This window comes from Thalia democratica, chromosome 2, assembly GCF_965202585.1.
Source record: "Thalia democratica chromosome 2, ktThaDemo2.hap1.1, whole genome shotgun sequence".
Taxonomy (NCBI): domain Eukaryota; kingdom Metazoa; phylum Chordata; class Thaliacea; order Salpida; family Salpidae; genus Thalia; species Thalia democratica.
Genome location: NC_139166.1, coordinates 37513072 through 37519218, shown reverse-complemented (window position 1 = coordinate 37519218; position 6147 = coordinate 37513072).

Genomic DNA, 6147 nt, shown 5'->3' with positions numbered 1-6147 from the left:
TTAAAAAAAGTTGTTTATATCAAAAATAAAATGTCTTTTTTTATCTATTAAAAATTGCTTTAAACTTCAAAAGTTTTACATAAGAGAGTTAGTTGTTTTTATAGAGGGTATTTATTGCAAGTAGTATTTACTGTCTAGCTTATGTGCTATTTTTTAATTGCTTTGCTGAGAATCAGTTACTTTTAACCGATCAGTCCATTTTTAGTTAGTAAATATTTCATGTGCTGTTTTTTAAGTGATTTGCAAAGAATCGGTTAATTTAATACTGGTGTTAACTTTTGTTTTTAACATTTTGTCATTTTTATAAATTGTAAAATTAGTTTTATGTTAGGACATTTTAGTTTAACTTTTTGTCTAAAAAGTTTAAATTTATAGTTGATATTTAAAAAATAAAATTTTGTTACTTTGTTGTACTTAAACTAAATTAAGTTTTAAGTAATTGTTAGTATAAAATTTGTTAAATTATTTTTCGTTCAACGATTTTCACTTAAGCTAACGCCGTTTCTCCTAAAAAGATCTTCAGAGCTTTTAAGTAACAATAAAATGACAAGAAGCCTACAAGTATATATAGTTAGGTCAGGTATGAAAAAGTACTTAATTAATGATTAATTAGTTATTGTAATTACGTGCTTAAGTAAATATAAGGGAGGTTAATTAATTAATTGTAAAATTAAACTAAGTAAAAACACTCGTAAAATAATTAAAATAATACTTATAAACGAATTGACAGGATTAAATTAATAAATAAACAAAACTTAGGATGGTATAATAAACAAAAGTTAAAAAAATAAATAAAATAAAAATTAAAATTAAAAATAACTAGATGTAAAATGGGGGCATGTCGAAGTTAATGCTTTTCTTACATTAAATGCCTTATCTCTGTCCGCTTCGCTAATGGCAATTCTTTCTAGATTGCAAATAGAGCAGTTATCAGTTTATTGGGGTACTGAGCACTTGATTTTAAATAGCATTTGCCATTCGATTTCAGAGAATTCAATGTTATTTGATGTGGTAAATTTAGCTAGGGCTGTTGTTTGTATTTTCTTGAGAATGCTGCGCTTGTTTTGTTGCCACCTTGTTTTTTAAGAAGTTCCCGTAGAACCAATGTATTCTTTACCTTTAACCTTTGCTTTATATACACCTTTTAAGAGGCCTTCACCATTAAATGGGCAGTTCATCTTTTGCAAGTTTTGTTCGTTTTGTTTTCAGCCTCTAAAATACTTTTGTTGTGTGAGTTGATGATGTTTCTCATATTAGGCAAACAGCTAAACGAGATTTTGATTGTGTTCCTGTAAAAATCTTATAAAACTCCTAAGTTTTATTATAAATTTATTACTGTCAATTTATTTATGACTATTATTTTGTTTTATTTGACGAGTGTTTTTGCTTAGTTTCATTTTACAATTAATTAATTAACTTCCGTTATATCTACTAAAACACGAAATTACAATTACTAATTAATCGCTAACTAATTACTTTTTCATACCTGACCTAACTGTATATACTTGTAGGCTTCTTGTCATTTTATTGTTTCTTAAAAAGCTCTGAAGATCCTTTTAGGAGAAACGGCGTTAGTTTAAGTGACAATCCTTGAATAAAAAATAGTTTTATAATTAAGCTCTTATATATTAAGCACTCTACTTCATGCAGTTTTGTAACTTATGTTTAAAATTTTGTAAATTCTGTAGCTTATGTTTGTGCAATGACATTTCTTATAATGTTTTTGATATTGATTAGTTACTTGAATAACCAAAACACGATTTTAATTAATATATCGCCAAACAATTTTAAAATTTTTGCTAAACTGTTAGTTTTTTTCTTTTTAATTTTAATGTCAGTTTTACGTTAAGTTAAGCCGTTATTCTTTTTAAATGTTTACCTTATTTTTCCAAATTTTATTAACAAATGAAGATCTCGTTTGAGGGAAACATTGAACTGTTAATAAAGTTAAAATCCAAATTTTCAGTTATTTGAATAATGTAATTAAGTTTTTATATAATGATAATTCAAATTCTGATATTTCAAATTCCGACAATTAAAACTGTTAAAAAAGTTTTTAAGAGGTAACATCTCAAAAGTTAATAAATGTTTAAAAAAAACTCATGAAGGTCTAAACAACAGGATGGTTACAGTATTAAGTTGAACTTTAAACCTTTTTTTTAAATATTATCTTAGTTATTACTAAATGTATTAAACAATATCTATTGAGGCCATCATCAACAAAATTGAGATGCTGAGCGCCATCAATGATAAATAATGAACTTCACCACACAACCATCAACAACAGTATCCGAGACAACCTACGACCGGTTTCATCCTGATTAGGACTCATCAGGCATATAAATGTATTAACTAAAAAGTTTTGATCGTGCTTAAATGAAACTACATGCAAAAGTTATACTCCGTGCTAAAATGTCACTCGTGCTCAAGTGTCACAGTGCTAATCTGACACTTACCTATTTACTTATACTCATAAGTGTAAATCTCAAACATAGCATTATTACGTAGTCATAATTTTAAAAGTTGATTGCTAAACAATTTTTTTATTAAGGCTAGTATACTTAAAGATGGAGCGGGTCAGAATGACACAGCGACAAAATGACACCGTCGTCAAATAGACACGGTGCGTCACTTTGGTACAGCGACAAAATGACACGGTGCGTCACTTTGGCACGGAGGGTCACTTTGGCACAGCGACAAAATGACACGCTGCGTCACTTTTGCACGGTGTGTCACTTTGGTACGGAAGGTCACTTTGGCACAGCGACAAAACGACACGTTGCGTCACTTTAGCACAGCGACAAAATGACACGCTGCGTCCCTTTGGCACAGCGACAAAATGAAACGCTGCGTCACTTTGGCACGGAGGGTCACTTTAGCACAGCAACAAAATGACACGGTGGTTAATAAGGGAGGGAACAATTTGTTGTGAAACTTCAATCTTCATTGGTATGGACAACGATCTTAATTTTCTAGGAAACTTTTCGGTTTCCTGTCTTCTAACCGGTTTTGTAGAATCAGCAACTATCACATTGATTAACTTTAAAAACAAAGACCGCAGGAATTTTTGATTGTTACTTCATAAAATAAAGTGAAGCACGTAATGTTTATACCTTCTATTGTCCATCGTCGTACTTATAAACAATATACTCATTTTTAAGCAGTAGCGAGGTGTTAGGTGTGCTTAAAAGCTGTGCTCAATAAACGACAAATAATTATTTGTATCAAGAAACGTTCACAAAGATGCAAAAGCAGCAACTTTTTTACCAAACTACGACTGCCAAAACTAAATGGAATTTATTTTTGATTCCTTTTGAATGGAAAAACTTAAACACAGTTTTGTACTAGAACTTGAAACGAGTAATAAAAATTAGAAAATGACTTGCCATTTTACGACTAGAAAGATAAAAACTCATACAAACATATTTTTTAAACTTCACCAACATTCTGATTTAAAAATACAATCTATACTTTAGATTCTAAATTTTAGAACAATCATTCAGCACATCAAAACAATAAATTAGTAGATTTAAACATAGAGGAAAATTTGTTTTATAAACTAAAACTCAGACGTTATCGAAAACAACTTTTCTGCTGTTGTAATTCTAAATTCTAATGAGGTTCTTATTTTACATTTTTATGCAAAAAACAAGTAATACTTGCGCTCTTTTGGCGACTTAATAGGTTGCAATTTTGAACTAAAATACTGCGTTCCCTGACGACTTACGTTAGTAGCAACATCTTCAAAAAATCATTGTGCACTTGACTTAAAAGATCGAAAATTTGCGCCTCTATGCGACTTATGTTAGTTGTAACATGTATCGTGCACTTAGAAGTAGAAATGTAATGCTCTTTTGCAAATAAAATTGTTCACCTAAGCACTAAAAATGCATAGATAAAAGTATAAGTACAAATAACCGCAAAAAAATATTTTTTTAGCAAAACATTCCCTACATCAAGCATCTCTTTAAATAAAACTCAATAAACCACTACTACACACTTTTAATACAATTGTAGACTTGCTTTAACAAAATACAATTTTTCTTACTATTATAATAGTAAAACTTCGCAAAATAAAACATTATCGCAATTGATATTGTCAAGATTTTAAACTCGTTAAAAAATTGATTAATAACTATCTAAATTATTTTCTCGCTGCGTTTTTTAATGGATTAAACAGTGTATTACTATTTTGTAAAATTTTTTTAAATTTTAGAATAGGATTTTTTTAAATATACGAAACTTAAATTGCTATTACAACTAATTTTTAATTTTGTTTTTTGAAATTTATTATAAAACTATGGTGTTATATTCACAACATAATCTATTATCAAAACCTTTTTTTGTTCAAAATTACCTAATTTATAAACTTATTTTAAATAATCACTGGATTCTACTTAATGCTATTTTAAACAAACTAAACTTTGAAATGATTTAAATTTTAATGAATTGCTTTTAGACAAGTTTATTATACATTTTCAATACAGAGTTTTTTAAAGCATTGTATTATATATAGTTTCAAATGTATCAAGCTACTATAATTTTGAAAAAAAAAAAAATCTTTTGTTTAACTAATTACTATCAAAATTTTACAATTAAAAGTTGTATTACTGAAGAAGTTTAGTTTTGCTTATAAGTTTTTTATAATTTTGTTTTATAAAATTGAATAAAAGCTTTAAATAACAACAGTTTGTTACATTACCGAACAAAAAAATTCTTCTGTATGGTTAAGCTTTTTAGTTTTGTTTGGTTAATAAACTATCTAACGCTGTAAAAACTATTTAGTACAGTTGTTTTTAAAATATTTGTAAAAAAATTCAAAATAAAGTTGTATTTTAAGGTTTACTTACTTACATATTTAATGCGCGTTTATTTTTAAGTTTTAGTTTAGTTTTTAATTACGTGCTTTGAATACTACATTTTTCGAAATATTTACAATTCGAATTCAAAATGTGTTACTTTTGGAGTAAAGCTTATAACTAAAAGAATAATTGGTTTAACTCCAACTTCTGTGTTGTTATACTCACAATTCCCAATTTTGCTTACAATTTTTACACGTACTAAAGAAAAACTTTCAAATTAAGGTTTTTAAAAGTTTAGTTTGAGCAGTAATAACCCTTTTTCAAAAATAAAAAGTTGAAAGACGTTCAGAGCGAATATAGATGAAAAAAAAACGGTGCAAAAATGACAACCATGCTATAGTGACGTATCGTGTCGTTTTGTCGCTGTGCCAAAGTGACGCACCGTGCCAAAGTGACCCTCTGTGCCAAAGTGACGCACCGTGCCAGAGTGACCCATCGTGTCATTTTGTCGCTGTGCCAAAGTGACGCACCGTGACATTTTGTAGAAGTGCCAAAGTGACCCTCCGTGCCAAAGTGACGCACCGTGTCATTTTGTCGCTGTGTCATTCTGACACCCACCCACTTAGAGATCAGTGTGAAATGCATACTTGCTGACGCCCAGCAGCCAAGGGTTTTGTTTGTTATAGCTGATCATCTAGGACCAGATGGCTAACAAGCTCTTGCACTATGCAATTTTTTGCAGACGCTCTTGTGACTTGTTCTTTCGGGCTTTAAATAAAGAATACTGTTTAGAAAACCTAAATAATAATTTAACATATATAAAACTACTTAGAGATCAAGCTTCTTAAAACTTTATACAAACAACTTTTTCCGGTGCATAACTTGTTCAAAAACTATAACAAAACTCATTTCATCTTTTTAAATATTTTGAGTTCTTTCAAGCAGTGGCGTCGCGTGGTCTTTTTGTTATGGGGTGCTGCAGATTGACATTGTCAAGTTAAAAAATCCCCTAGTTTGAAACATTTAGATTTCTCATTTAGAACACTCATGAAGGTAATATGAAGAAATAGCAAATTTTTAGAAAAAAAAATGAATATATTTGTTTAACTAAATAATAAAAAATTAAAAAATAAAGACACATACCTCATACTTTTGTACATCATCACCCTATTTAAAAACTATAGCTACTTTTATTTTATTTTTGTCCATGTAAGTTTCTGTATTTGCACAACTATAAATTTACTAACTTGATCTTATGACTTGTCTAAATAGTAATAAAAAACAAAAAAAAAAACTTGCAAGTAACTTAAAAAACGAGGTAGCTCCTGCTCGAGTTTTCCCTGCT